The sequence below is a fragment of the Triturus cristatus genome, chromosome 6, assembly GCF_964204655.1.
Source record: "Triturus cristatus chromosome 6, aTriCri1.1, whole genome shotgun sequence".
In the NCBI taxonomy this organism is placed as follows: Eukaryota; Metazoa; Chordata; class Amphibia; order Caudata; family Salamandridae; genus Triturus; species Triturus cristatus.
Window position 1 is genome coordinate 1,270,506,016 of NC_140589.1, and position 22,894 is coordinate 1,270,528,909.

The window sequence follows — 22,894 nt, forward strand, 5'->3', positions numbered from 1 at the left end:
CAAACTTGCTTGAGATCTCCTTGTGGGTCCTGGCGAGGGCCACCTTGTTTGTTCCTGGGCTTAACTGGTTGCTCCAGATGTGCCATGACTCTCCAGTGTTTGGAGAGTCCCATGTACCTTGCTGGTACACACTGTAACCTGTTTCCTCTGACCACGTGGGTTGCATTTGCCAAGGCTTGTTGCAGCTCCAGCTGGACATCGACCCCTCAGCACTCGACATCCTTCGTGGGACAGCTCAACTCTGGATCCTGGTTGTCCTCGACATCTCCTGGTCCCCGTGGCTGCAAAGTCAAGCAACCGTTTTTCACTCCTGAAGCATTCGACATCGGTGGGCATTCAAGCGCTGAGCCCCTGGTCACCTGAAGTGACCCAGACTCTGTCCCCTCTGCTTTCAGGCGCTTCTCACCTCGAATCCAGGCTTGGATTCCACCGGTCATTCTTCGCCCTCCTGGCAGCAGTACTTCTTTGCAACTCTCCATTGAAAACGAGGAAGGTTTCCAAAAGCACTTGAAGGGTCCGATAATTTGATCCATAGTCGATCCAATATATGTAAAAACCAACCGAGTGGTATATATCCCTTGATTCGTGCTAGTTTTGAACTTCACGGATCATATGCCTTCCGTTTCTGTGATTACTTTTTCCAGGTCATGATAAACCTTTCTTCGAGTTGTCGTCTTGACTTTAGACGGAGAGTTAGCTAACTATGGATCAAATTATCGGACCCTTCGATACCTATTAGCCTTGAAAAAGTCCGTTTGGACGAAACACGCGTCGGCTGTTTTGTATATACACTCTGTTTATAAAAGGAAAAACAATAAAGAAATATGAAAAGAAAATCCTGAAGCAATTTGTGGACTCCAATTGATCGATACAAAAGAATACTAGAAGCCAGCTTCTCTGGTTCAGGAATTATTTTGTGTGCCTCGGCAAGTGCATGAAAATTTTGTGGATTCCAAAGGGCTTCTTTGTCTCATTGGTGTTTGGTTTGTCTTCCAAAGGCAGAGGAGGACTTTTTGCCTGAGAGCACCTAAGATACCAATGAACTGTGAACTATTGATTTGAATATACAACATAGTGGATGTGCATATAAAAATCTGGCAAGCTTCTGCTTGAATCTTTTTGTGTAAAACGTGTCCTCTGATTGGCTGCTAACACTTCAAACCAGGAAGTGTTAGCAGCCATCTTGTGCCTCACATCGAGTGAAAATATAAAACAAAGGTGCCGGGGGCAATTTAATAAACTGGAGCTCTGTCTGTGCGAGATACCCCTTTCACGCTCCCTCTGCCCACATCACCAGCTCGCAGCTATGCCTTTAGAAGGCAGTCCTTCGGCTCGCAGCTCTCTACCTTTGCGATCTAGTATGCTGCTGTGCCTCTTTGCGAGCGGACATGCCAGATTTGGAAGGGAGAAAGGTCGTGGCCCAGAAAGCATGCTTTTGTTTAAATGGGGTAAATCAGTTCAGTAGTTTTTGAGAAATATCATCTTGTACAGATATCGATATTTGAGAATTCTGACATCTGATTGGTTGAGGTGTTATGAGAACGCGCTTGGGGCTCATTGGCTGCGAACTGTTGAGACTAGGAAGTGTTGGCAGCCCTTTTGTGATTCAGTCGTCAGCTCGTATCTCTCCGTAGTTCTACCTCTGCGAGGCAATACTGAAAATATACCAGAGCTCTGTCTGTGCGAGATTCCCGTTTCATGCTCTCTCTCCCCACATCACCAGTTCGCAGCTATGCCTTTAGAAGCCAGTCCGTCGGCTCGCAGCTCTCTACCTTTGCGAGCTAGTGCGCTGCTGTGCCTCTACCTCTGCGAGCTCATACGTTACTGTTCCTTTGGGAGCGGACTGCCCGTTGTTCTCCCTCTGCAAGTCAAGCCCATGGGCCGCAGCTGTCCCTCTGCGAGCCTGGGTGTGAACTGTTGATAAGTCACACTATATGAGCATTGAAAAGCCATTTTGTGATTAAGTCCGTCAGCTCGCATCTGTCTGAGGCAACTCTGAAAACATACTGGAGCTCTGTCTGTGCGAGATACCCTTTCATGCTGCCTCTCCCCACATCAGCAGGTAACGCACCCTCTTCCCACATCACCATCATACCCCCAACAACCTTCTTGGGCCCGCAAGTCTCCCTCTGAGAACCACCGGTCGGCTCAAAGCTCTTCGGGTGTGACTTCTCGGGCCGCAGTTGTATCTGTGAAGCCAAGACTGGAAATATACCCCAGGACTCTCTCTGCGAGATACCCCCTTCACGCTCCCTCTCCCCACATCACTGTTCCTTAGCTATCCCTTTGGAAGCCGACGGCCCGCACCTTTCCCTATACCTGTCGGCCCGCAGCTGTTCCTCTGCAAGCTGGCCCGCAGCTCTCCCTCTGCGAGCTGATGGGCCGCGGCTCTCCCTCTACGAGCCAGCCAGTCGGCTCGCAGCTCTTCATCTACGAGCCAGCCCGCCGGCTCGCAAGTCTCTGAGAACAGATGCAATGGAGCCAACAGTCATGCAGGTCGGACACCCAACACTGCTCCAACACCCCTCAGCAGCAGCTCCTTGTCCGCCATCCCCCCTCACTCCCACCCCCCACAAACAAATGTGACAGTCACATTAGGGAATCTGGAACGTAAAAATGTGGTACAATTATTAATAAGAAGATGCTTGTGAGGTTGGACAAATAAGAATCTTAGTCATGTATGGACTCACATATAAAACATTTTATTTAAACAAAAGAACAAAATAAAAGTAGGTACAGGTATGGCGTATCATCCCTCGACAATTTGTGAATCACAGCCTGCAAGACAAAAAGAAAGATAAGATGGTGCGTCATGCGTCCAGCAAAGGAGAGAGAGAGAGAGAGAGAGAGAGAGAGAGAGAGCGAGAGTGAGAGAGAGAAAGAAAGAAAGAGTGAGAGAGAGAGGATGACAGAGAAAGAGAGAAAGAGTGAGAGAGAGAGAAAGAGAGAAAGAGTGAGATACAAGGAAGAGAGAAAGAGAGAAACAGTGTGAGAGAGAGGAAGAAAGAGAAAGAAAGAAGGAGAGAGAGAGGAAGAGACGGAGAAATAGAGAACGTGTGAGAGAGAGAAAGGAAGCGATAGAGAATAAGAGAGAGAAAGAGTGTGAGTGACAGAAAGGAAGAGATGGAGAGGGAGAGTGTTGACACTGTGGAGAAAATCTTCACAGCTCACCTTTCTGCCACCGGTGTGTCTCCAACCACATGCTGGTATATAATGCAGCCCTCAAGTTTAGTCATCTGAAACATAGTATAGATATAGTAATGTCAGAGTACATACAACTGCACACGCGTAATTCTCTGTTTCACCCCTGCACACTCAGGCTGCTGCACCCCATCGACTCCCGTCGCCCAGAGGTGTCTGTCCAGCCTGCACACTCAGGCTGTTGCACACCATCGACTCCTGCCGCCCAGAGGTGTCTGCAAGCGTCTGTGCACCCAGGCTGATGTACCCCATCCACTCCCACTACCCAGAGGTATCTGCCCGTGGCTGTGCACCCAGGCTGCTGCACCCCATCCACTCTCAGTGCCTGGAGGTGAATACCTGTTCCTGTGCATCCAGGCTGCTGCACCCCATCCACTCCCAGTGCCCGGAGGTGTCTGTCTGCTCTTGTGCACCCAGGCAGCTGCACACTATCCACTCCCACCACCCAGAGGTGACTGCGCGCTGCTGCGGAAACAAGCCTCTCTGCTCACCTTCCACCACCAGCGTATGTGTAAGAGGGTGCACCACGTGCCGAAGCAACCTTCTCAGGTGTTGCGTACACGCGGTAAACAGAGCTCACAATTCAGAATGTGTGTTGATTGTCAGGATGGCCACACATCATAGCAGGCTGCACACATGTTCAGCTCTGGTGGCACTGAGTGGCGGGAGTTCCGTGTTGGGGGGGACATCAATCCGTGAATCACAGCCTGTTAGACAAAAAGCAAGATAAGATTGTGTGGCATGTGTCCATCAAAGAAGAGAGAGAGAGAGAGAGAGAGAGAGAGAGACACAGAAAGAGTGTGAGAGAGGAAGAGAGTGAGTGGAAGACAGAGAAAGAGAGAAACAGTGAGAGTGAGAGGAAGAGCAAGAGAAAAAGAAAGAAAGAGTGAGAGGCAGACAGAGAGAAAGAGAGAAACAGTGAGAGAGACGAATAGAGAGAAACAGTGAGAGAGAGGAAGAGAGAGAGAAAGAGAGAAACAGTGTGAAAGAGAGGAAGAGGGAGAGAAAGAGAGTGAGGGAGAGAAAGGAAGAGATGAGGAGGGACAGTGAGTGCCCACACTATGGACAAAACCCTCACAGCTCACCTTTATGCCACCGCTGTGTCTCCAACCACATGCCGGGACCTAGTGGAGCCCTCAAGCGTCCACATCTGAAATGTAGTGCAGAATCAGGAATGGCAGAGTATGTACGACTGCGCACGCCTAAATCGCTGTCCCGCCTTTGTGCATCCAGGCTGCTGCACATCATCCACTTCCACTGCCCAGAGGTATCTGTCTGCCGTTGCGCACCAAGGCTGCTGCACCCAATCCACTCCCACCGCCCAGAGGTGTCTCCCTGCCCCTGTGCACCCAGGCCTCACTGCTCACCTTTTTGAGGACAGGGCACCCTCCACATCATGCAGCCCCGCTCCGCAGGATAAAACAGGTCTCACATTTGGTGCTGTGTCTTGATTTTACCATGGCAGAGGGCATACCAGTGCACCCATCATCATCGCAGGTTGCACACATGCTCAGTCCTTGCGGTGCCGCTAACTCAGTGACCAGTAAGGCCATGCATGTGGCAGTAGGCCCCCGCTGTTTGATGGATCAGGCCTACACTGCAGTCCAGCAGGGCATACAAAACATGAGCTGTCCAGACCCCCGGGATGGGGCATCATCGCAGGCTGCACACCCGCTCAGCACTTACAATGCCCCTACCTCAGTGGACCAAAATTCACCGTCCTGTGGCGGTGTGCCTGTGCGAGCCACAGTGCATCCAGTGCACCAAGTCTGAAATGGAAATGGCATGGAGCACATGCGTCAGTCATTTTTATTGGCAGGGTCACGTGTCTTGTGACGCCTGTGCTTGATGGGTGTGGTGTGGGTGTAAATCAGCCATCAGGGAGTGGCTGTGGTGTACTGAGAACTAGACCTGTGAGCAGCAGATCACTACAATGAAAAGCTGGGCCATGTAGCATTGTTGTCCCTCCCTGTATGTGTAAACGGATTGGGCTGGCCTGGCGTATGCCAGTCCTGCGTGAGGCTGTGAACAATGACTCCGGATCTCTAGGCGTGGTTTCGTCCTGGGCTGTATGACAATCAATTGATGCGGGTGTCCCTGTTGTAGTGCTGCCGCCACCCAGGCCGCAAGCCCCAATAGTTATTGTATTAGAATGTAACTATGTGTTAGTATATGTTTACATAAGTGACTTGGTATGTGTATAACTGTACAGGTGAGTAAATGGAAGTGTGATTGATTATTTCCATTACTGACTAGGTGTGTGAATAACTCTATGAATGAGAGGCGGTGTTTGAGTATCTGTATAGATATGTGACTGGATATGATAATGCTGGATTGATGGCTGACTGTATGTATGAGTGACTGTATGGGTGAATGAATGGATGTGTGTGTAGACCTATGAATTAGTGAGTAGATATGTACTAACTGGTATTGGTGTGTTCATGGTTTCGAATATTATAGTCTGTATTTTAGAGTGGGTGTTTCAAGTGTTATATTAGGGTCTGATAAGGTGCATCAGATTTGGACTTGATGATGTCATCAGTGATGTCATTTGAGATGTCATCAGTGATGTCATCAGTGATGTCACTGACCATGTCATGAATGATGTAATATGTGACATCATCAGGAGTGCATTGCGGGGGCGCGAGTTATAGTTAGCTCAACTAACTATAACAGGGGAATTTCTATGGTTTTCTATGAGTGAAATGTCCAACTAACTATAACATCCCTGAAACCTATGGTTTTTTCAGTGAATTTCAAAGGTTTTTTAAATGCTAATTTTCAACTATTATGTGCCTGAAACCTATGGTTTTTTCAGTGAATTTCTAAGGTTTTTTAAATGCTAATTTCTAACTATAATGTGCCAGAAACCTTTTTCAGTGAATTTCTAAGGTTTTTTAAATGCTAATTTCTAACTATAACGTGCCTGAAACCTATGGTTTTTTCTGTGCATTTCTAAGGTTTTTTAAATGCTTATTTCTAACTATAATGTGCCTGAATCCTATGGTTTTTTCAGTGAATTTCAAAGGTTTTTTAAATGCTGATTTCTAATTATAACGTTCATTAAACCTATCTTTTTTTCTATGTTTTTTAATTATCAACCCATTCTCAACTTGGTGAAAACTGCAAATCTCACCACTCTTGCATCGATACCTTACGCCAACAAAATTGCCACAAACGAGAGTCACAACTAACGCTAATAAAATACAAAGTAGGCTTTCCCATGCAAAAAAAACCACGAAAACACCACTTCCCCATATTTTCAACGACCAGCCAAATCTGCAATGCGATCCAAAAAGCAGACGATAAGCCGAGTTAGCAGTAACAAATTAACACCAAACTTTAACTGGTGTAAGGAGGTCGACTATCTACTCCGTGAATTGGACCCAACTCACAGCCACATCTAAAGACCAACACGTGATAGAGCTAGTGATCATGCAGGTCCGACACGCAACAAGACCGCAACACCCAGCGCTGCCACCACCAGAACCTCCCACCCGCACCACCCCCCCTACTACCACCAAGGCAGTGAGAACAGGACAACGGACCTTCCCAAAACACCATGCCCCTCAGCCACGCAATAGCTGAATGTTGGGAGATGTGGCAACCAACTGTATATGAAGGAGGCAAGTCACCCTTCAACAATAAAGCACACCATGCCAAGTGTAACACTGATGTGCTGCACAGACCTCACTATGCAAAGCACAAACCTCTCCATGTGGAGATATACTGTTGATACTTGTAGTGTAGTGCACAGTGGACGCAACCATGTTGCCTCAGGCAGTGGGGAAGATCTCAGTCATGTAGCTGTGAGCTGTGTTGTCCCCCCCTGGAAGTGGAAGCGGAGTGGGCTGCTCCAACATACGCCACTCCAGCATAGCAGTATGAATAAATAGGACAGGCCCTAGGCGTGGTTCCCTTGAGGGAAGACCAACAAGTCTGTCACAACGGCAGCCCTCACCCAGGCACATGGCTGCCGCCATAACCACGAGCCTCCTCGACACAGGCCCCCTGTGAACCCATTACAAACAATGGGGTAACCCAAAAAAGTCAAGGACCTGGGTGCAATGTAGTACGAAAAACAATGGTCCTGGACCATGAATCAAGGTAGGCCGTAGTTCCTAACTTAGTGATATCATTCACATATTCTGTGCTACATATAATCTATTTTGGTAGCTCTTAGTATCCAATACAATATTATTCATACGGTCAACCATGCAATAAACCAATATCAAAAGTTAAATAAAGCATTTTATTCTTTTTGCACTTTTTAAATTTCAATTAGCAATTTTGTCAAGGTTGCTCCAAGGGGAACGTGCAAATAGTAAGGGTGCTTTAAGTAAAGAAGAGTGAAAAGGAGAGAAGAAAATATTTAAGAGGTTGTGACATAAAAAAACTTAGACAAGTTGAGCAATGGACTGGTTGTCATTCACCATCCAAGTGCATAGACCTGGTCACGTGTATCAGTTTATGCGATAAATAAATCAGGCAATTATACAGTCATTAGAAGTCAATTCTAATTAGGCACGTGGGTAGGTAAACGTATCCCAGGTTCATATATATGGGGCGTCGACGTTTCGATCCGTCTTAGTGGCCTAATGTGGAAGTTTGAACCTTGGCCGTGCGGATCTTCATCAGGACAGGGGAACAACCTGGAGGAGGTTTTGGGCCTGGTAGATTGCCTAAAATTAATAAGAATAAGGTAAAGGTGTTGCATGGGACTATGATTAACAACCCAATTAATAGGCCTATAAGGGGCTAATAAGGGCTTACCCGCTGCGATGTATGAAGCGAGTTCCTGTTTATGAAAATTCAGTGGTGTACATCATATGGCTGGCCTCTGTTTGTGGGGTGCCACACAGTAGTACTGGTGGGGGCTGTAAAATTAAGGAGCCGGCTATCAATTAACAGAACCATTCAGGTAGAGTATATAGTACACGCATGAGGAGTAAAAGAGGATTACCTCAATTGAGTGCTGCCACCCACTTGCGATCCGAGTCTTTTCCACAGTTGGAGTCAATCCAAATCTAAAAGGGTGTATGATGGAGTGTAGTTAGAAAACAAGTGTGACCAGATATTAAAAAACGGGGGAAAGTGCTCTCTCATACAGACTAATTACCTTCTGCCGCTACAATCCGGCATCCATCCGTAACGCGTGTGTTTGTTTTCTGAACACCGCGCACCGCGAGGACGTCTATTTGAGAAGGCGTCGACGTAAGGGCTACGGTACCGGAGCGTATAGAGGAAAGAGTTAAAAGACTCAGACCGGACTGCCGGTTTCGAGTCACCCTGATGTTTGTTCACAAGGGGTCAATTGTTATTATTTAGAACGCGGAAAACTTTACATAGTTAAAGATAATAATTACACCCGCACCGAGCTATCGGTATTAGACCTCCGATATAAATACTTCAAAAAGGGAGGCGTCCCTTACACTTCTGTCGAGAGTGTGGACCAACATGGATTAGGACACTCAGGGAAGATTGCAATTTTTCTTAAAATACGAAAAAATAATAATAATAATGAAACATACTAAAACATAAAGGTTAGCCATTAGGTCAACATCATCTACATACATAGAACAGTGTTGTACAAGGTAGTTAAAAATAATGGTTGAGCATTATGTACAACAGGAATTATCGAAAACGTATAATAACCAGAATTACAAGGTGTACAGCAGGGGTAAGTTACCATGGCAGTTGTGTAACAAGGGATTGACTAATGATCGCAGACCAAATCGAATATCGGTCATGACTACCGTAAATGTGTATCACTCAATTATTATGAGACATACTACGGTGATACTTGTCAGTAATCGGAATAGTGTTTTAGTGTAACTCAATCGTTTACAGAGGGTATATGACCCACTAAGGCCCTAGTGTCTTCGTAACCGGTTGTACATGTATTCCACAGTGGTGGATTCATCCGATGTTCATAATCGAGATCTGCTTGCTAATTTCTTCAAATTCATTCAGACCCTTGGCGATCGTGTCCAGAGAGTGTATCCACCTGTATTCTCGTTTGCTGAGTATACTGTTGAAATCACCACCTCTTGGGTTGGGTTTAACCTTCTCAACTACCCACCATCTCAGGCTATCTGCAGTTTGTTCAAATGTAGAGAAATGCTCCACAGGCCTCAAATCTACATAATATCCTTTTAGTATCCTTTCTTCACAAACATTTTTTATATCAGTTATAGCTTTAGTAAAATTACCAAATTCATTCTCAAGTACAAATGAACACTCAGCAGTCTACACTGTGGGCAGCAGACCTCACAATTTGAATTTTGGACACGTGTTGCCAACTAACACTGTCCAACACAAGTCGATCCCACATGTGTAACTGTGTCCTGAGTCCTGAATGGCAGTGACCCAAGTCCATGGCAGCGACTACAGCACCAGACTCCATTCGACCTGTGAGGCATATTTCGATATGTAAGGCCGGCGACACGTAGTCCCACTAACCCTCTTTAACACAAGCCGATCCCACATGTGCAACTGTGTCCTGAGTCCTGAATGGCAGTGACCCCAAGTCCGTTGCAGTGACCACAGCAGCATACTCTTTGATCAGTTAGACATATTTCCATAAGCAAGGCCGGCGACACGTAGTCCCACTAACCCTCTTTAACACAAGCTGATCCCCCATGTGTAACTGTGTCCTGAGTCCTGAATAGCAGTCACCCTAAGTCCATGACAGCGACCACAGCACCAGACTGCCTCTGATCAGTGAGGCATATTTCCATATGCAAGGCCGGCGACAGTTAGTTCCACTAACCCCTCTTTAACACAAGCCGATCCCACATGTGTAACTGTGTCCTGAGTCCTGAATGGCAGTCACCCCAAGTCCGTGGCAGCGACCACAGCACCAGACTCCCTCTCATCAGTGAGGCATATTTCCATATGCAAGGACAACAGCACGTGGTGCCACTAACCCTGTTCAACACAAACCGATCCCACATGCGTAACTGTGTCCTGAGTCCTGAACGTCAGTGACCCGAACTTCGTAACAGTGACCACAGCACACACTCCCTTCGATTAGTGAGGGGTATTTGCATATGGAAGGCCGGCGACACGTGGTGCCACTGAACCTGCACTACGCAGGCCGGTTGGGCCACCAACGTATGCATGTGGCTGTGGGCCCTTGCTCTGCACAACGCAGGCCAGTTGGGCCACCAACGTATGCATGTGGCTGTGGGCCCTTGCTTACCACTACTTCTGGCCTTCACTATGGTCAGCAGGCCTCACAATTCAGATAGAGTCCTGATTCCACATTACGCAGTCCAGCAGCCAAGACACATTGCTCCCAGTGTGGCCCGTCCACACCAAGCATCATCACAGGCTCATACAGTCTCAATACTTCTGGTGCCACTAACCCTCTTTAACACAAGCCGATCCCACATGTGTAACTGTGTCCTGAGTCCTGAATGGCAGTGACCCCAAGTCCGTGGCACCGACCACAGCACCACACTCCCATCGATCAGTGACGCATATTTCGATATGCAAAGCTGGCAACACGTAGTCCCACTAAACCTCTTTAACACAAGCTGATCCCACATGTGTAACTGTGTCCTGAGTCCCGATTGGCAGTGACCCCAACTTCGTGGCAGCGACCACAGCACCAGACTCCCTTCAGTGTTATTTGTTGTTCTTTTCTTTAAATAATTTTTTAATATGTAAATCTGTACATGACTAAGATTCTTCTTTGTCCAACCGCACAGGGACACTTCCAGGACCAAGAAGGTTGTTGGGGTATGATGGTAATGTGGGAAGAGGGTGCGCTACCTGCTGATGTAGGGAGAGGCAGCCTCAAATGGGTATCTTTCACAGAAAGAACTCCGATATGTCTTCACAAATGCCTCTGACAAATGCCAGTTTACGGACTGAATCACAAAACGGTTTTTTAATGCTTATGTAGTGTGAGTTATAAACAGTTCGCACCCAGGCTAGCAGAGGGCCAGCTGTGGCCCATCTGCTCGACTCACAGACGCAGTACTATGAGCTGTCCACGTTGTTGTAGCTATCCCTGCCCTGTTCCATCATACGCCACGCCATGCCATGCCATGCCACTGTGATTACGTTCCGACGATGGCCCCACATAGCTACTTACGGCCACTCCCTCAGGGCAGGTTTGCACACGCACCACACCCATCCGGCACATGCGTCACAGGCAATGTGACCACGCAAATATAATAGATCAACACATCCTTTATTGCCGGTGCTGACTAGATGGCGGACGCTCCACGTGTCTCAACCATAAAGAGTCTTTGTAAAGTTGCGCAGAAGGTTAGTCGCACCCTGATGTGTATAGCCATCAGGAGACTACCACCCCCTTGGCACGGACTTCAGATGCACAGGGTTAGTACCACCCAAACCTCATATGGCCATCAGGGGCCTACCACCACGTGCACACACTTGAGTTCTGCAGGCTTAGCGGCCCCAAAAGATGATGTGGTCTCCGCCATCGATGACTCACGACTCAGCAACATGTCTGAGATCTGCCGGGCCGCGGAGAAGCTGATGTTGTCTCCGCCATTCATAACTCAGGACTCAGTGACATATCTGGGATACGCAGAGTTTTGACGGGCACGTGGAGTGCCCACTGCTGCACACTCCGGTGGCACCAGGTAATTATTTGCTCATGGATGCGCAGAGGCGACAGTGTCCGTCTCTCTCTTTCTCTCTCTCTCTGTCTCCCTTCTTTTCCTTCTATATCTCTAAATCTCTCTCTTCCTTCTCCCTTTCTCACTCCCTTTCTTTCTTTCCCTCTCTTTTTCTCTCTGGCTTTTTTTTCCTTCTCTGTTTCTCTATGCCTCTCTCCTTTGATAAGCCCATTACACACGTCCTTCTTTTGTGCTTTATTTTCCAGGCTCTGTCGTCGACATCCATGGTCCCCACAGGAGTGTTCCGCCTTCTTGTTTTCTATTATTTTTGTTACATTTTGTTTATTGGTTTATCATTTATGTATATGGTAATAGAAAAATAAATTTTGCAATTAGTTTTTCTTTTATCGTTTACATATATATTTATAAAAATATAAAGTTTAAAAAAAATAAATAATGTTTTTGGCTGTTCTCTTCACTGCTGTGTGACTCTTTCTTGTTCTTATTACTGTTATTTGATTGAGTCCACCATGGTTTTAAAATTTGGGGCGCTTATCGTGGGAATACTGGTGATGTCTGCAGTTTACACCAACTACTGATAGTGTGTTAGATTTATCTCAACTTTACTTCCATTAAAGTGCTGATAATGAAATGCAGACTAGCCGTTCCCGTACAAAAAGACACGAGGTGCACCTTTACGATTTATTCTAAATACTAAAATCCTGTTTTGATTTGCACTGAGGTAGTGGCTGTACTTACAGTGTACACACAAAATCAATTAAGAACTCTCATTGTATTTATTTTGATTGGGAATAGTGCGTCAAGTGCTGGATCTTGACGAGATACACTGCTCAGTTCGTATATTGTTCTGCACACGAAAAAAATCACATCACAACTTTCACACCAACTGCAATGCGAAACAAATTCCGGTGATAAGCCACGTTGGCACCAGGTATTTTACATCTGCTTTCTGCTGGTGTTAAGCAGGACGACTACCTGCACCATGAAATGAAACACAGCCAAGAGCCACACCAGAACACCCACAGGTGCCATAGAATCAATGAGCATGATGCAGGAATACCCATGAGGGCCACAAGACTCATCGCAACAACTCTAGAACCGCCAATGCCCCCCAAACCCGCATCTGAGGAAGAGCGTCCCTGTGGTCATTGTCTTAGCATGATAGGCACAAGCCCTGCAACATCACTGTGTGCTGTCACCTCAGCATTGACTGTGAGCCTGGACATGTAGATACGCACGCATCCTCCTGCATGCACAACCGGCATGTGCTGGTCCAGAGTACACAAGTCAGCGCAGGGGTGTGCCTATCCGGCAAGGGGAACAAGGTGTCTCGGACATGTCTGTGTACAGGAAGTGCGGTAAGTGTGTCTCAGTGTTCTGGTGTGGCCTGCCACAAAGGCCACAGCACTTGATGTTGTAAAGTGCCATGCACCACCTCCAAACAGCACTGTGATGGTGTAGTTTGAATGTAGCAGGACATGCGCGAATAGGCATTACAATGGTGTGCAGTACAAGTGCACAAGATACAACAGCGCACCGTAGAAAAGAGTGGGGGCTCGTGGGAGGGAGAAGCAGCTGTTTGGCAATGTAACACACAGTGAACTCGCCCATGTGCCATGTGCTGGGCATCTCATCCATGAGAACCACGGTCGCAGACATCCCACAACACCAACGACCGGCCTTTGTACACATCCTGTATGAATGCAGCGTGGTTTTCACTTCTATGCTCGTTCAGTGGTGTGATGTTGCTGGGTTTTGTGACTTGTGCTCCTTGTTGGTGTGTTTCATTTTGGCCATTGTTTGTCTATACTTGTGCTGTACTTAATTGTGCATGTGTGCCATTCTGCCCATCTCCCCCGTCCCCCCACTCCCTGCTTCTTACTCTTCCTGGTGCTGTTGTGTCTATAATTTTGTTGCTCCACACATAAACACATGTACAGAATAAATTAGAATAGTTCCTTGATTCTTTTAGGTTTCAAAACTTCTCTCTATTGGTTTCTTTTTAATTTTCCATATAAACCGTTTTTTTTATATTCAACAACACATAGAAGTCAGAAGTGCAACGTATTCTATCAACACACTTTCTAGAACATTCTACAACATGTGCAGGTTAAAGTTCATCAATTTTTTTAAACTTAACGATATTGTTTTGCAACATTTTCTCGAACATTTAACGGCACGTGCAGGTTAAAAGTTCACGATTGTTTTAAGTTCGAACAGTGCCTTCCAAATGCAAGTAGCAGCTGTAGTTCAGTTGAGCAAATTTTATCCTATGATATGTACTTCATGTTGAAACTGCTTTTTCTTAACCAATCACAGATTCTTTTCCACAAAACGAATGTGCACACTACTTTAAAAAAAGAATGCTTTTCAACTCCCAATCACGTATCGTTTTGTATGGCAAAAAAAAGTACTTCCCCATCTTTAAACATATCTCTTATTCTACCAAGGAGCTGCATGAGCTACAGACACCTTTCCATACCTTCCAAACATACCTTCAAAATGCTAGTGTGGATCGTAGGACATAGCTATATTTTCAGGTGCAAGAGGTATGCAGAACACAGACGTATTGACTTAGACGTAGGTTTACAAAATGTGGACATTAAATGGTTTACACAAAGAAGATTGAAGTTGCACCAATTGCTACCTTTGGTTAAAACCTCTTTGCATCTTCCCCACCATGACCTCATGATTGTGCATTGTGTTGAAAATGACGTAGGCACTACTGGGGTAGGTTTGGAAATGCTTATGAAGGACACCTTTGGACACCTCATCTCAGCACCATGTGACTCTGGACAATAGCTCACTTAATAGCTCACATAATTTCCACGCCGGCCTCGAGGGCCTTCAGACCCATAGAGGTGAGTAGTTTGCGCTTAACAAATACCGTACTGATTTGATACATGCAAATTTACCTTTGCACTCCCTGTATAACACCCCCTAAGCACCATACACAAGTTACAATGTTCAAAACAAAATTTCCTCTGAGTAGGTATAACTACATGCTGACACTACTTGACAGATGTGGCACAGCGGCCAGAGCACGACTTCACAGCATATGACACACAGTTTGGACTCACGCTTTCATTCCCGACTTCGGCAGCACCTCAGCTTAGCACCATGAGACTCTAGACAATACCTCACATATTTTCCATACCCCAGGACTTTCAAACCAGTATGAGTCAGTAGTTCGTCCTAGTAGGTAAAAACACATGCTGACACTACTTCCACAGGTGCGCTGCAGCAGCCAGGGCACATGACTTCACACCATAAGACACACAGTTTAGGCTCACGCTTTCATCCCCAACTCCCGCAGCAGCTCACCTTAGCAGCATCAGACTACGCAATACCTCACTTAATGTCCGTACCCAGCACTTTCAGACCGGTAGGTATGAGTAGTTCGCTTCGCACCCCTTCTATAGAACACCCTAAACACCCCACAGAGGTTACAGTGCTCCTACCCTCCTCTTTCCCACATTTTTCACCCTTTTTTCCCCTTACTAGCTTCAACGGAATAACAAAATGGCGGCCAACACGTCCTAGTTGCAAACGCTCGCAGCGCTCGCAGCCAATCAGCAGCAAGCTCAGGCTCATAACGCCTCAGCCAATCAGATGGCAGAATTCCCAAATATCAATATCTGTAAATGTAGATATTTCTCAAAAACTACTGAACGGATTTACACCAAATAAACAAAAGTGTGCTTTCTAGACCAAGTCCCTTCTCCCTGACAAATGTGGGGTAATTTTGTTCACCCGTTCGACCTGTAGCCTTGTCTAAAGTTTCCTATGGAAATTAACATTGAAAAAACACGTTTTGAGACCCCCCAGTGACTGTATAGGTGAGTGAGTATGTGTTAGCATCAGTATGAGTAAGTAAGTGTGTGTGTGTGTAACTGAATGAGTGAGTAAGAAGCAGTGTGATTAACTGTGGGTGTTAGTAAGTAGGTGTATGAGTAGCTCTGTGGTTGATTTACTCAGTATGTGAATGGCTGTATGGGTGGATGAGTGTATATGTCAGTGGCTGTATTAGTGAGTGAGTGGGTGTATGAGTGACTGTATAGGTGAGCGAGTTGATGTGTGTAGATCTATGAATCAGTGAGTGAATGTGTAAGTACTGGTATGGGTCTGTGAATGGGTTTGTGCAAATGGCATTACTACTTAAAACATAGAAATTCACTGGAAAAAACATAGGTTACAGGGACATTATAGTTTGGACATAGAATTAAAAAAACCTTAGAAATTCACTGAAAAAAAACAAAGGTTAAAGGGACATTATAGTTAGGCTGACATTGTACTCAAACAAACCAGAGAAATTCAGCAGTTATAGTTACCTGAGCTAACGATAATTTATGCCCCACAATGCACTGGTTATGACCTCACATATTACATTACTCATGACGTGGTCAGTGACATCACTGATTACATCACTAATGATATCTCAGGTGTCATGATGATTTTTCAACCAGGGTCAACAACAATTCAGCTCTAATGTCAGCTGCTGTCTGGAATGTTTCGGGAGGATCTGTGTGGGCTGAGAAAAAAGGGGGGTTAAAAATGCGTTTTCCCCATCTTCATTTCCATAGGATCGCTGAAGAGGTCTACAGCCTGAACCATTGAACAGAAATACACCAAATTTGGCAGGAAGCTAGATGTTGGTTCAGAGTAGTGTCTTTGGGTAGATTGGTGTAAGAGACATTAACTGAAATCCAAATTTGTATATTTGTGGGCACTGATCCTCCTTGGTTTCCCCACAGTGGGTTTGTGGGTCAACGCACCACAGCAAGGCTCCGAAAAGATTTGCCCACCATTTTATACGTGGGGAAACAGTGTTCGGGGCTAAAACATTGTCCGGATACTAATTCTAGCGGTCAGATGAGAGCTTCCCTGACCCCTTATGTATTTTTAAAAAGAGGTGCAAATGTGCACTGGGGTCCAAAATATGCCCCCACATTTTTTTCTGTACTTGCGAAACACGCGGACCCCCACTGGCCCCAGCAAGGCCCTGGTTTAACTCAATGGTGGATCCGTGGGACCAGTGCAACTCCCAAAAATATTTTAAAGACAACTTTTACACCCACACTTACATGCATAGAGACACTGTCATACTCACTTACATACCCATACAGGCACTGTCAGACCAACACTTACACCCATACAGGTACTCTTATACCCTCTGACATACCTATATACATACTGTTACGCTCATCCCTACAGACAGAACCTGACACACCCACTTACGTACTCATTGAGGCACTGTCACACACACACACACACACTTACACCTACAAAGATATTCTCACACCCTCTACTTCACACATTAACTTACACTAATAGACACACTCTCAAACCCACTTATTTAGCCATTCACACGTATAGATATAGAGACACTGTCACACCCATTCACAAACCTATATAGATACTATTACACCATTCACAAACCCATACAGACACTGTCACACCCATTCACAAACCCATACAGAAACTGTCATAGCCATTCATAAACCCATAAAGATATTATCACGCATATTCACAAACCTATACAGACACTGTCATACCCATTCACAAACTCATACAGATACTGTCACACCCATACAGACACTGTCACACCCATTGATAAACCCATACACCCACTTTTGTACCCATTCAGACACTGTCACGCATATTCACAAACTCATAGAGACACTGTCACAGCCATTCACAAACCCTCACAAACTCATAGAGATACTGTCACACCCATTCACAAACCCATAGAGACACTTTCACACTCATTCATAAACCTATGTAGACTCTGTCACGAACATTCACAGACCATACAGATGCTGTCACACCCATTCAAAGGCAAATACAGACACTACCACACCCATTCCCAAACCTATACAGACTCTGTCACATCCATTCAAAAACTCATACAGACACTACCACACCTATTCACAAACCCATATAGACAATATTACATGCATTCCCAAACCCATATAGACACTGTCACACCCGTACACGACCCCATGCAGCCACTGTTACACTCACACTTATGCCCATATAGACAATTTTACGCCCACTCACATACCCATACAGACCCTCACACTCGCTATTATACCCATGCAGACACTGTCACGTCCATTCAAAAACCCATACAGACACTGTCACACCGATTCACACATCTATACAGTGACTCCTAGTCATAGTTACACATATAGACATACCCTTACATCCAGTTATATACTCATACAGACAGTTACACCCATTCACATACTCTACAGACACTGTTACACCCATTCACAAATCCATACAGAGACTCTCACACCCACACTTACACCTCTACAGACACTCTCACACCCACTCACACCCCTATACAGATACTGTGACACCCACTCTTGCACCTATGCAGACACTGTTACACCCATTCACAAACCCATACAGGGACTCATACACCCACACACATCAATACAGAGACTTTCACATCCATTTACATACCCATACAGACCATGGAGCCACTGTTACACCCACTATTAAACCCATACAGAGATTCTCACACCCACACTTACACCTATATAGAGACTTTTACACCCACTCACCCATTCAGGGTCTCACACCCACACTTACATGCATACATAAGGATACAGAGAGTCTCTCTCCCACTGATATATCTTTACAGTCACTGTTACAGCCACTAAGATATGCATACAGAAAATTATCCACCTAAAATGATTCCCATTTAGAGTCTGTATACCCACTGTGAGACCCATTCAGAATGTTCTAGTAAAAATATTACATGGGCTCTTTTGCATTGTCTGTGTGCATTTAGTTTGCGGATCCGCAATGGATCCACGGAGTCGATACATTTAAAAAAAAAAGGATTTACAATTACAAATAATAACTAGGAAATAGGGTGGCTTCTAGAAGAACAGTTGTATTCTTTCTGTGTATATGATCACTACAGATAAGAGCGGATGCAGGGTTTCAAAATGCTCAGAAACAGTCTGTTGCCTTCGTCCGTGAAGTGATCACCATCTCTCTTGTATATTCCATGCATGTTGATGCGCAGGTTATTATTGTAGACAGAGCCCATGTTATGGTCTCTGAGGAATGCTGAAACAGTTTTAATCACATGTTTCCTGGCTTTCTCTATCTGTGAACAATACTCAGAAGACCACTTCAATTTCTGCCTCTGGTATATGTTAGAAAACACCAAGGAAATGTGAGGGAAATTTGCATTAATTCTTCAAAGGCGTTCTTCATCAGGAGTTCCATTCCTACCCCAGTTAGTGTGCCCAGGCCATGGTCACCCCAGTATAGAATTATGAATTCTTAATGTTTGGAATCCATAATGCTTTCAACCAATGGAAGCAATTGCTGCCACTTTAACCATCTCTGTCCAAACCAACTAATATCCACATTACGCAGACTCAGGTCCATGTTAATTCCACTCTTTATAGCAAACTCTCTAGCCCAGAACACAAAGCTATGACCTGTACACTCTAACCATTTTGAAGGATCGAGCATTAGAATAGAGGAGAAGGCAGGAGAAGGCTGCAGCAGAATGAGGCAGTTATTATAATGAAGTAAGTTAAAGAGACCCTAGCAAGTAAAAGTTAAAAGATCACATGAGTGGATGCTGTAAGTATGGCAGCAATAACACTCATAAGCTATTCACCAAATCAGCTAAACACCTTTAACTGAATGCTAGACCACAGACTGCTATTAATTTGTGTAGCTCCTTATTTTACTAACTGCTAACTGTAACCCACTCAGACACTCATACACCCACTCACTGACTCACTTAGAGACTTACACACCCACTTACACATCTACTAAGACTCAGACACCTACCCAGAGATCCAATTACAGTCTCATACACCCACGCACAGATGCACTCAAAGACTGATACACTAGCTTATGGACCTGGTAAAACACTTGTACATTTACTCACACACCCACTCAGACACATATACCCACACATATACTGATTCAGACACCTATAGACCCAATCACTACTCACACAGTTACTTGCACACCCACTGAGACACTAATCCACTCACTCACAAACTCACTCTCAAAGGTACCACGTTGCAGTTACAAAATAAAATTAAAATACCTTAGAAATTCACTGAAAAAATTAAAGGGCACAGAGACGTTACAAAGGTTACATGGATGTTATAGTTTTGAAATATAATTTAAAAAACCTTAGAAATTCACTGAAAAAAAAAGGTTACAGGAATCTTATAGTTAGGCTAAGATGTCACTCATACAAAACCATAGAAATGCAGCAGTTATAGTTACATGAGCTAAATACAACTTACGCCCCCACAATGCACTGCTTATGACCTCACATATTACATCACTCATGACAGGAGGATATATATATATATATATATATGTATATCTATATATATATATATATATATATATATATATTATCTACTGGCGGTCGCCAATAGATAGTTATAGTTACAACCTAGTTTCCATAGGAAATCTCAAAATTCTATTTTGAATAACTTTGGCGCCGGTTGACGAATCCTCGCAAATTTTTAAAAACGAATGGGGCGCTCCGCTCAGCTCCTACCCTGAAAGTCTCGGGGTGATTCGTCAAGCGGGGGCCGAGAAAAAAGGGGGGTCCCAAAACACGTTTTCCCCATGTTATTTTCCATAGGACCTTTAGACACAGCTACAGCCCAAACGGCTAAACAGAATTACGTGAAATTTGGCAGAGAGGTAGCCATAAGTTCAAGGAAGTGCCTTTTGCAGGTCTGGTGTAAATCTGTTCAGTATTTCCTGAGAAAATAGCATTTAAAAGCATATCAATATCTATTCGCGCGCAGCGTGCGCGCACTGTGCGCGCACCCTGCCGTGCGCGAGCGCAATTCTGATTGGTTGTTAGATGTCGGTAAACATCCGAATCGGTCGAAACCAGGAAGTGTCGGCCGCCATTTTGTCTCTCGCAGTCTGAGGGGGTGAAAAACAAAGGTGGAGAACGTGAAAAGGGGGCAGAGTGGACAGTTCCTGACCCCCTAGCCTTGGTCAGGGGGTCACAGAAGGACCCCCGAGGGAGAAAAAATTATTATTTTTTTTTTTTAAATTGCGAGGTGCGCGCACCCTGCGCGCACTGCGAACCGTGGGTGCTCGGTGCGCGAAGCGCACCGAGCGCACACAGCCAATTAAATTCCAATGAAAACCAATGAAATTCCCCCGTTATAGTTACTGCAGGCAACTATAACTCACGCGACCGCAATCCTGTGCTGATGACGTCAGATATTACATCACTGATGACATATGTGTCTTTATGAAAAATAAATATTTGTAATATATGTATAGCTAATGATTAATGGAAGAAGACATGGGTAAATAAGTGTCTAAATACAGTGATGTAATATCTGACGTCATCAGCAGAGGATTGCGGTCGCGCGAGTTATAGTTGCCTGCAGTAACTATAACGGGGGAATTTCATTGGTTTTTTACGAGTGAAATGTCCAGCTAACTATAACATGTGTGAAACCTATGGTTTTTTAAGTGAATTTGCAAGGTTTTTTAAATGCTAATTCGTAACTATAACGTGTGTGAAACCTATGGTTTTTTCAGTGAATATATATATATATATATACATACATATATATACAGAGGAGCACTGTACAAAGATTAGTAAATAAAATATGTTAGACAATAGTCACAAATTTCCAGTGACATTCTATACAGTAGTTAGTGGTCCCTAATATCTAGACTGTATTTGGTGCACCAACATGCCTTGATTACATTTGCACCATCTGGCACATGCAGATTCTGGACACTTGAAAAATTATGCGTAAATCATGTAATCTGAAAGGGCTAATGAACAATTCCATCTGTGTACACAGCTTCCTCCTCGCAGACAAAATTGACACTAACGTTTTATTTGCTACAGGCTGTTTAATTTCAGCAGCAAATAAATGAGATTCTACCTTGCTACTTTAGTAACACTAATTTGGTTTCAGAACACCATCTGAAACAAAAAAAAGGAAATTTGAGCCAATAGCTATTAGCCAACCCCAGTAAGTGGGTTGCTGAAAAGGTATTTTATTTGTGACCGAAGTAAATAAAAAGTAATCTCTAGTATTAAAATCAAGGGTCCAAAGTGACGCAAATGGCATAATCAATTAACTTTCTTGTGCTAACGATTTTTGGTGCCTAAAGATGACCTTCAAACAGCTTTACCCCACTAAGTACAAAACTCCCAATAATTTACACAAAGGAAACATCTTGGGTAGAGCGACATAAAACCACTGGATTTGACATCAAACCAAATCAGTTAAAATAGCCTGACCTGCATTTGCTTAAAGCTTTTACGTCAATAGTAGATGAGAGCAAACAAGGGATAAGAGGCATATTAAGTGAGCTAGCAATGGGTAACGTGCATTACTTGCACAGAATCAAACATCTTATGCAGCTTACCCTTGTGGAGAGTGTCCATGCATTGGAATTTTTAGTGATATGTGCATCTCAAATACAAATCCCATGCTAGACACTAATGTCTCATCTTTGTGCCACCGGGCAAGGCAGGGTGCTGTGTAAAGTAGGCTACTTGGGCTTGTGTGCCTCCAAGGACTTAATTGGCATGCAACCAATTGTAACTCTGACACTGCACTCCTTTTTATCATTTGCGCAGCAATCTTTTAGCACAGTAGTCTGCTGTGTGAAGGACAAGAATTATATATCTCAAGGTGTTTGTGTTGCCTCTCAACCTGATGGCCATGTACTTCAGGTCTTCTAAATAGTGGTGCCTATTGAGTAAAACCCAAGCGTTACTCACAATGAGATTCAATTATGCTCATTTCACACAGGTTGGATATTGCACTGCTATTTATCTAATATTTATTTAATGTTTTCTCACTTTCTAGAGTTAAATACATGCAGCGATATTCATTAACATAGGCAAAAATAATTATTTTCGGGAAACTAAATCTGCAGTTCCGTATGAAGGTATTTCTGCAAGTGTAAATTTGATCAGCATGTAGGAACATGCACTAACTACTCTTGCTCTATGATGTTTGAGTGCAGAAAGGAAATCCATAAGAAATAAATTGATGTAGCAGCCCACAATTCTGGGT